At 42.8% G+C, this 10364-nt stretch overlaps 1 non-coding gene across 1 annotated transcript; it reads left to right on the forward strand.

Annotated features, from left to right (window-relative positions):
* The first annotated feature begins 656 nt into the window (after window positions 1–656).
* TRNAS-ACU (transfer RNA serine (anticodon ACU)) lies at window positions 657–732 on the forward strand. Its single transcript has one exon. It is a non-coding gene; the product is annotated as a tRNA-Ser (tRNA).
* The last annotated feature ends 9632 nt before the right edge of the window (window positions 733–10364 follow it).

Genomic DNA, 10364 nt, shown 5'->3' on the forward strand with positions numbered 1-10364 from the left:
TTTTTGTATAGTATATCATTATGTTTGTGATTTGAACAAATTATTCCTTACTCCACACTGCTGTGAAATGATTTGTCCAAAATAGATTGACAGAAAGTAGGCAGCGTAGTCAGTAAGTATTGTAGTAATTGAAGTGAAAACAGTGAACTTGGAGAAAGAGGGGAAGAAACAACCAAACCAGAAGATCTAGGTTAAGAAAAACTAAAAGAGACATGTAGTAAAGCTTTGTTTCTTAACAGTCACAGAGAAACGGGAAACAGAAGCTGTGATCCCATAATAATTATCTAGTAAAATACTGTATACTACTCAGAACCAAACTTTTCCTTAAACTCCAAGAAGACCTTGTAAAAAATATTACACTACACAGGATAGTCTGCATGATATGGCCATATTTTATCTCAACCTTTGATGAAAGGCCAAGGTAAAACTTTAATTTATAAGTCAATGAAGTATGTCTATAAGGAGCTAAAATAATATTATATAGACATGTTATTTTCTTATGACTTAACTGGAAAGAGAAACTTAAAAACTGAGGGTATAGTTTAACAGCATATCCCTTAAATCCATATTTTTCATATTGCATATTATAACTTAATAAACATTGTAAAGTCAGTATAGTAAGTCATGAACAGCACTTTAAAAAGTGAAACAATGGAGCCCTGGCCGGTTGGCTCAGCGGTAGAGCGTCGGCCTACTGTGCGGAGGACCCTGGTTCGATTCCCGGCCAGGGCACATAGGAGAAGCGCCCATTTGCTTCTCCACCCCTCCGCCGCGCCTTCCTCTCTGTCTCTCTCTTCCCCTCCCGCAGCCAGGGCTCCATTGGAGCAAGGATGGCCCGGGCGCTGGGGATGGTTCTGTGGCCTCTGCCCCAGGCGCTAGAGTGGCTCTGGTCGCAACATGGCGACACCCAGGAGGGTCGCAACATGGCAACGCCCAGGATGGGCAGAGCATCGCCCCCTGGTGGACAGAGCGTCGCCCCTGGTGGGCGTGCCGGGTGGATCCCGGTCGGGCGCATGCGGGAGTCTGTCTGACTGTCTCTCCCTGTTTCTAGCTTCAGAAAAATGCAAAAAAAAAAAAAAAGTGAAACAATGGATTTGAATGGAAAACGATATTTGTATTTAGTAAGGGCAAGTGCTGTAACACAGTCCTTGTGTCTGTGTGAGTTTGCAGGTACATGCAGTCCAATATATTTCTTCCTGGAGATCATGGTAAAAATAAGTTTGGAATGCTCTTTTTTTTAGACAAGACAACTTTTCCATTTGTCTCATCTCAGCTATGATTCTGAGTGAGACCACTGTAGAGTATAGATAGGTGACGGATCTGTGGATTATTGTTTAGAAGCAGATTTGTAATCAATTATCCTTAGATATATGATAAGAAAACGGATGCCCTCCTGGATGTACCTGAAGTTATCCGCAGATAGAACCAGCTCCTCCTCACAAAATGCTACAAAGGACAGGAAGCAGGCCAGACTCCCTGGATCTGTCCAAATGCTGAAACAAGCCTTCGGTTGAAGGTACTGTGAGTTCTGTCACATAAGGCTCAATGTAGCTAATATAAAAAGCTTAATTTTGAGTGGGAGCATATCTTGCGGTGACATGTCAGACTATAGTGATTTTGAGATATATGTTGCTTGGTGTTTTAAGGAGACAATTCTCTGTAGTTTCCTTCTCTGTATACTAACAACACTATACTCACAGAACATTTCTGGTCAACAAATGTGTGGACTCACTAAGTGATTCCCAGATGCCAGCTGCATGTCCTACAATTCGACTCAATCTACCTAATGGGGGCAGTATCAAGATCCCACAGATTAAGGGCTCAGTCCCACAAGACTTCCTGAATTTCACAAGTCCAGATTGTGTTGTGCTACTGACTGATCAGCTGTAAACTGGAGGATTCCACAATCTCCTCCTCAGGCCCAATCATGTACTAGACTACCCTAAAGAACTCTGGAAAACAGTTTACTTATGAAATCACTGGTTTACTCTAAAAGGATATGACTTAGACAGATGGAAGAGATTCACAGGGTAAGTTATAGGGGAAGCAGCGCAGAGCTTCCATGCCTTTTGTGGGTTATGCTGCCCTCCCAGAATTTCCATGTCTTCACCCACTCAGTTTTAGAAAATAGAGACACCAAAAATGTAACTGCTAGAACTACGGTCTCTTTGAGATAGACTTCTTTTTCATTTTTATTCAAATTGGCTAAGTTGCCAGCAGATTTCTTTACTTCTTGAGTCCATCTTTATAATGTAATAGAAAGATGTATCATCAACATAAGGGAGAATGCTGTCTTTTTTTTATTTTTTTTTTTATTTTTTACAGAGACAGAGAGAGAGTCAGAGAGAGGTATAGGTAGGGACAGACAGACAGGAATGGAGAGATGAGAAGCATCAATCATTAGTTTTTCGTTGCGCATTGCAACACCTTAGTTGTTCATTGATTGCTTTCTCATATATGCCTTGACCATGGGCCTTGAGCAGACCCCTTGCTCGAGCCAGCAACCTTAGGTCCAAGCTGGTGAGCTTTTGCTCAAACCAGATGAGCCTGCACTCAAACTGGCAACCTCAGAGTCTTGAACCTGGGTCCTCAGGATCCCAGTCTGACGCTCTATCCACTGCGCCACCACCTGGTCAGGCGAGAATGCTTGTCTTTTAAAAATTTTTTTTACATATGTTGGGGCAGGAGGGAATAGATAGATCATTTGACAGAGCAGGATTAAACTATTTAGGTATCTGTTAAAAATGAAGATGTCTAAACACAATCTTGTTTTAAGCCATTTCTAAAGTAGAATTGATATTTTCAAAATACATTCTGATTTCAAAATACATTTAAAATCTGCGCTTAGCATCCTATAATCTGGTCCATAGAGCCACATGGGATTCCTTCTGGAATAAAAGGTCCAGAGATAGTTCATGTTTATAGAATGAAAAACTGTTAATAGATCATTTAATACTGACAAAAATAGAATTTTTATAATTAACTTTTCAATAAAACTAAGGGGACAGGACTTTGAGCCCCCTGGTTAAATGATATGATTGAAATCACTGCTAATGAGTCATGAAGTGGGGCTAGAATCCAGTCTTTTCTATTCTAAGATTCTGTTTTGGCTTTCCTGCAAATAGGAAAAGATGTTTAAAGTATTCATTTAAAATGTTGCAGACATCTAATTCAAGATAGCTTTGACCAAAGCCATGATGAGAATAGATATTTGTTGCTAAACAGATTTTGGTTTAAACAGGTTTTACATATAGCTTTTGTATAAAATCAGCTGATAGCCATGAAGAGAGGCAGACCAGACTACTGACTATAGGTACAGAAAGCATTCTAAAATGTGGGTTATTTGCTGAATACATTTTAAATTCTTAAAACAAATTTCATAGCTTTTCTGGCCTTTCTAACCCGCTTTCCATCCACCTAATAGGGTGGCGGGGGTAGAAATCAACATATGTAGAGGTATTATTTATATATGTCTATCCTTCTCTATTCTACACTATTTATACCAGAATTATCTTTTATCGACTTTTCTGAGCACAAACTCCCTCCAAAAGAATGCAGCTTCCAAACAGAGACAATCTATTAGTATTTTCTCTTTCTTTCCTTGCCTCCTGGCCACAATTCCCATTTTTGCCAACTTCTATTGAACTCTTGACCTTGGGTAAAGATGCAGCTTTGCATGAATATTTGAAAGTGACTTTTGGTGATTTAGCTGCTAAATGTGTATGATAGAAATCCTGCTTACCTTGGAGGCTCTCGAGGTTTTTAACTTACCTAAGTGCCAGAAAGTAGCCCAGTCTGGGGAATCCAGCAAATGTCTTCCAGCTGTGCGGGGAAAGTGTGAACAGCTCTGTCAGAAAGGCTGCCTCGTCCTCTTCTTTTCCAGACAGGACCTTACACTCAAACCATCACTTCTCATTTGCCATGTGGACAACAGCGATGAACTGCTGCGTTATTGCCCATGGAGAGGCCACAGGAGGAGTCTTGGACTGGACTTGCAGTTTCCCTGGACAAAAGAAGTTCCAGGTTCAGGCCTGATCCTAAGTCTCCCCCCCCCACACACACACACAGAAGGCTGACAGAAAATATATATTCACAGCTTTGGCCTAAAGGTTGCCGGTGGACCAATCGGTAATCCAAAGAGAAATGGTCTGTTCTGGAGTTGTCGTTCTTTCCAGGTGAGAAAATTAAATGCCATCACTTTGCCCTGAAAGCAACCCAGCGTTGCTTGGTAAATTTCCAAAGCATGTTTGTTACAATGTTGGCGCTGTTGTGTGATCAAGGCTGTTAGAAAAAGTGACAGAAACATAAGGAACAAAACCCTCAAAGATCAATATTAAATTTTAGCTGGGGTGGGGGCAGGGTAATCATGCTCAACCTTGATGCTTTGTCAGAGAGCAGATTCTGAATGATGACATGTGCTCAGCACTATTGGTGGCAAACACCTGGTGGCTCTCCAGCAGTCCCCCCCCCCCCGCCACCTCTCCCTTCCTAGAGCAAATTTCTCTTGTCATGATGGAGGCTGCACACGTGGAAGATGCTTTCTAGCCTCCCTGGCAGGCAGAGTTAGTTATGTGATGTCATTCTGACCCGTGAGACATCAAGAGTAATTCTAGTGACTTCCGAGAAAGATTTTTGTCCATGATGAAAGTGAAGAAAGCTCTCTCCCCTTCTCTTTTCCTTTAGTCTTTCCATTTAGAACAAAGCTGCATGAGAATAAGAACAAGGACTTCATTTGTTTTCTTTATGGTTATGTTTCCATGCTTACAACAATGCCTGTTGCTTGGTAGTTTAAAATCGTGTTTACTTACTGTCAAGTGAAGGAGGGAGTGAATGCAAACACTGGTGAGAGAATGTCATGTTTAGAACTGCAGCAGTCATTCCGAGAGCCTGAAGCATCCACCTTTGTGATAACAGCCGACACCTTGAGGATGGCACAGTGGCAGGTCTTTGATGTCATCACTGAGATACCAACACAGATTTGTGGCACATTACCCCTGAGTTCCTTTTAATGTTATACATATAACAAAATCCTTCATGTTTAGACTACTTTTCATTTATTCATTCATTATTTAACAACTACTTCTTGAGTGTACAATCTGTGCTAGATTCTAAGCTCTAGGGATACAGAGTGAAGAAATAAAGTCTTGATGTTCATTCTAGTGGAAGAAGATATGGACAAATTCACAAGTAAGTGTATTTCATTTGATGATGAGCACAATGGAGAAACATAGAGTTGGAGAGGGGTTGTGATTGCTATTTTACATAAGGGGGTCAGGAAAGACCTTCTTGGAAAAGTGACATTTAAGTAGGAATAAAGTAAGGGAGGGCATCATGCCATTATCTGGGGTGGAAGGGTATTCTGATCAGAGGAAAGGGAAATGCAAAAACCTTGAGGTGAGAATGTACTTGCTGTGTTTGAGGAATAGTGAGTAGAATGGTGTGATTAGACCAAAGTAAGTGAGTACTGAGATCAGTAGAAAATGAGTTCTGAAAGGCAGTAAGGAGCTGGATCCGAAGAGCCTTCTCAGCAAGGACTTTGGTTTTACTCTCCATGAGATGGGAAGCTATTGCGCGAGGGGAAAGTTTGAGCAGAGGAATGACTTAACTGGACATGTTTTTAAAGGCTACCTCTAATTGTTGTATTAAGAATAAACTTTGGCCCTGACTAGACCACAGTAAATGGAACATTGGCTTGGGATGCTGAAGACCCAGGTTCGCCAGCTTGAGTCCGTTGCTCTGACCAAGGAGAGCATTATCCCAATTTGACAAGGTTGTAGGCTCAGTCCCTGGTCAGGGCACATACAAGAATCAACTACTGAATGCATAAATAAGTGGAACAACAAATTGATGTATGTTTCTCTCTCTCTCTCTCTCTCTCTCTCTCTCTAAAATCAATAAGTACAAAATACTCTTTTAATTCAAAAAGTATTATTTTGTTATAGTGTCACACTCCCTTTAAATATCAAATCTCAATAGTTGGGTCTGATCTGCTTGATCTCAGGAAATCCAGATGCTGACTATATTTCCTCCCTCGAGTATTTCCAGGAATACCTGGGAAAACCCTGTGCGTTCCCCAGATCAACCCTGTTTGCCGTTTCTGCCAGTGGCTTGCTCTGGACTCCAGGCCGAACCCATTCTGTTGCCGTTCTCTTCTTGACAATTTTAGGCCAGCCTTTCACAGACATCGGCACTCCCCTGGACCACTGCATTTTATTTTTAACAAAGACAGCACTGTAACTTTTAAGGAGAATTCTACGGTTTGGGGGACAATGCAGGACTAGTCCAGTGAAGGATGACTATTTGACTCCATCTGTCTTTTACATCACTGGGTTCAAGCCTCTCCACTGTGGTTCTTTCCTAAGTTCCTCTTCCTTTCACACGTTTGCTTGGCTTTAATTTAGTCAGAGTCATATGACTATGTAAAGGGGACCAGTTTAGTTGTCCCTAAGAGCAGTGGTCCCCAACCTTTTTTGGGCCATGGACCGGTTTAATGTCAGAAAATATTTTCACGGACCGGTCTTTAGGGTGAGATGGATAAATGCACAAAATAAAATTATGCGACCGGCGTAAAAACTGTGGTATTTTTAAATATAATTGTCGAACTTACGAGACAAGCATCAAGAGTGAGTCTTAGACAGATGTAACAGAGGGAATCTGGTCATTTTTTAAAAATAAAACATCGTTCAGACTTAAATATAAATAAAATGGAAATAATGTAAGTTATTTATTCTTTCTCTGAGGACTGGTACCAAATGGCCCATGGACCGGTACTGGTCCACGGCCCAGGGGTTGGGGACCACTGCCCTAGGGAGTACCTGAAGCACATTTACCATACCCAGTATGGTAGTTCTGTTAAGTTTACCATGGCTGCTGTAACAAATTACTACACTGTGGTGGTTTCAAACAACAGAAAACACATTCCCTCACAGTTTTGACAGCCAGAAGTCCAAAATCAGTATCAGTATCCCTGGGCACAAATCAAGGTGTCAGCAGGGCACCACTCCCTCTTGAGTCTCTAGGAGAGAATTGGTTTTTTGCCTCTCTCAGCTTCTGCTGGCTACCTGCATTCCTTGGCTAGTGGCTGCATCACTCCAATTGCTTCCTGCATGGTCACATTGCTTCCTCCTCTTTTGTCTGCGCCAAATCTCCATCAGCTTCTATGATTTTGACACCAATTTCAATGTGTTTTTTCCTTTCCGCATAGCACCAGGAAATTCTCTGACACTAGGCTGTTCTACAACGCAACTAAATTCTGACACTAATTCATATGGCATCAGATTCCATAGGTTAAGGGCTTAATCCTGCAAGACTATGATGCCCGCCCCTCCCCCTACTTCAGATGCTAACTGCTAGTCCAGGTTGTCACCTGTGCTTCTGACTGGCCCCTGCTTAGGTTTGGTTAATTTGCGAGAGTGGCTCACAGAACACAGAGAAGCAGTTTACTTACTAGATCACCCAGTAACTGTAAAAGGATATGACTCAAGAACAGCTGGATGGAAAAGACACACAGGTCAAGGTATATGGGAAGGGGTGCTGAGCATCCCTCCTCTCCCAGCATCTCCATATGTTCACTAACCCAGAAGCTCTCCAAACCCTGTCCTTGGGGATTTCTATTGACGCTTTATTACATTGGCATGATTGGCATAATTGACGATTGGTGATAGAATTTAATCTATAAACCCTCTTCCCTCATGGGAAGTGAAAACTTTTAGTCCCATACCTGTAATCACAAGGTTGGTTCCTGCAACCAGAGGCGAGCCTTAGAAAAACACGGATGTTCCAACAGTCATTTCACCACTTTTTTTTTTTTTTTTAATGACACATTTATTGCACGTCTCACAGGAAATTCCAAGGGTATTAGGAGCTCTCTGCCAGGAACAGGGACAAAGAACAAATAAATGTTTATTATTATAAATCACAATATCACAGCCTCTCTTATATGGATTTACCTTGTGTTATTTACAGGCTCCCTGGATAATAAAAGATAACCTCCCTGTCTTAAGATGCTTAGTTTAATCATATATGCAAAGGCGCTTTTGCAATAAGGTAACAGTCACAGGTTCCAGAGATTAGGGTCTGATTGTCTCTGGAGCTAAATATTCAGCCACCACAGTAGACTTCGGTGCTGTTCACCAGCTGTTTCCCATCTGGAATCTTCAAGACAATGGCGGTGCATATTGCATTGCCCGACTTCCTTTGGTGGGGTGAGGGATGTTACGTGTACAGTAAGCTGTTACTCTTTATCCGCAGTTTCACTTTCCATGGGGAAACTGAGGTCTGACCATATGAAATGCAAAATTCCAGAAATAAATAATTCACGTTTTAAATTGCGCGAGGCTCTGAGTAGCCCGACGAGATCTCGCGCTATTCTGAGCAGCGCGATGAAATCTCGTGCCATCTCTCGCGAGAGGTGACTCATTCTTCCGCATCTCCACGCCATAGTCCAGGTCGCCGTTGGTCATTTGGGCCCTGGCTCTGTTATCAGCTCAGTGGTTATCATATCGCAGTGTTTGTGTTCAGGTAGCCCTTATTTTACTTAATGGTGGTCACAAAGCGCTAGAGTAGTGCTGCTGGCAATTCCGACACCCACAGGGAAGCCGAAAGGCGCTTCCTTTAAGTGGCAAGGTGAGTACGGTACAAAAAGATAGTTTCAGAGAGAGACCACACTCACATAACTTTTATTACAATATGTTGTTATAATTGTCCCATTTTGTTATTAGTCATTGTTGTTAAGCTCGTACTGTACCTAATTTATAAGTTAAAGTTTATCATAGGTATGTGTGCATAGGAATAAAATAGTACTCTCTGCAGTTTCAGGCACCCACAGGGCGTCTTGGACCCTCTTTCTGCGGTTATGGGGGGGGGGGGGCTACGGTAACTTGTGTCACTTCCAGGCTAGAGCATTGATTTGCTAGTGTAAGACCTTGAAATCTCAATTCCCTCTGCTATAAGCCCAGCAGTTTTGGTGTGAGTTCCAGAGGAAGGTGACATGAAACACTCCCCCCGGCTGACCTGCAGTGACATAGGGATGAACAAGGAATACACCTGTGCTGCTAATAGTCACTACATTTAGTTTTGTGGGTTCGATTTTGTTTTTCTCTCGCATAACTTAACCTGTCTTGACGGTTACACCCAGAATCTAAGTTCCCAACAAAAGGTCAGGGAAAGAAAACAGTTTATCTGTCACCACAGTCAAAAACTTACCTCCCAGATGATTAAAAAATGGGAAGTTCCGTTATCCATTGCTTCCAGGAAAAATCATATCCCCAGAACTCAGTAAGTGAGCATTGGTACATTTCCCAAAATATAGGTCATTCCATCTTTTTATTAATAACCTTATTGAGATATAAGTGGATATAATTCCTATACCATGAAATTCACTCTTTTTTTTTTTTTTTTTTTTTCATTTTTCCAAAGCTAGAAACGGGGAGGCAGTCAGACTCCCGCATGCACCCGACTGGGATCCACCCGGCATGCCCACCAGGGGGCGATGCTTTTGCTCCTCTGGGGCGTCGCTCTGTTGCGTCCAGAGCCATTCTAGCGCCTGAGGCAAAGGCCACAGAGCTATCCCCAGCGCCCGGGCCATCTTTGCTCCAATGGAGCCTCGCTGGGGGAGGGGAAGAGAGAGAGAGGAAGGAGAGGGGGAGGGGTGGTGAAGCAAATGGACGCTTCTCCTGTGTGCCCTGGCCGGGAATTGAACCCAGGACTCCTGCACGCCAGGCCGACACTCTACCGCTGAGCCGAAATTCACTCTTTTAACATAGATAATGTAGTAGTTTTCAGTATTTTCACAGAGTTGGATGACCGTTTCCACTGTCTGATTACAGAACCTTTTTATCACCCCTGGAAGAAATCCTATACCCATTATCAGTTCCTCCGCATTTCCTCCTCTGTGCCCTCAGCATCTGGCAACAACTCATGTACTTTCTGTCTCTACATAGCTGCCTATTCTGGACCTTTCACAAAAATGAGATCACACACAGTGTGGTCTTTTGTGACTGGTCTCTTTAGCATAATGTTTTTTGTTTTTTTTTTCTAAGAGAGAGTAGGGGAGATAAAGAGACTCCTGCATGTGCCCCGACCAGGATCCACCCAGCAACACTCATCTGAGGCTGATGCTCTGCCCCTCTGGGGTCGCTTGCATCTTAGCTATTTTCAGTGCCTGAGGCAGAGGCTTGATGGAGCCATCCTCAGCATCTGGGGTGACGTGCTTCATGACGTGCTTGAATCAATCGAGCATGGCTGCGGCAGAGGAAGAGAGAGAGAAAGAAGGGGTAAGGGGAGAACCAGGTGGTCACCTCTCCTGTGTGCCTGGACCGGGAATTGAACCCGGTACATTCACATGCTGGGCCAACACTCTACCA

This window comes from Saccopteryx bilineata, chromosome 10, assembly GCF_036850765.1.
Source record: "Saccopteryx bilineata isolate mSacBil1 chromosome 10, mSacBil1_pri_phased_curated, whole genome shotgun sequence".
Lineage (NCBI taxonomy): Eukaryota > Metazoa > Chordata > Mammalia > Chiroptera > Emballonuridae > Saccopteryx > Saccopteryx bilineata.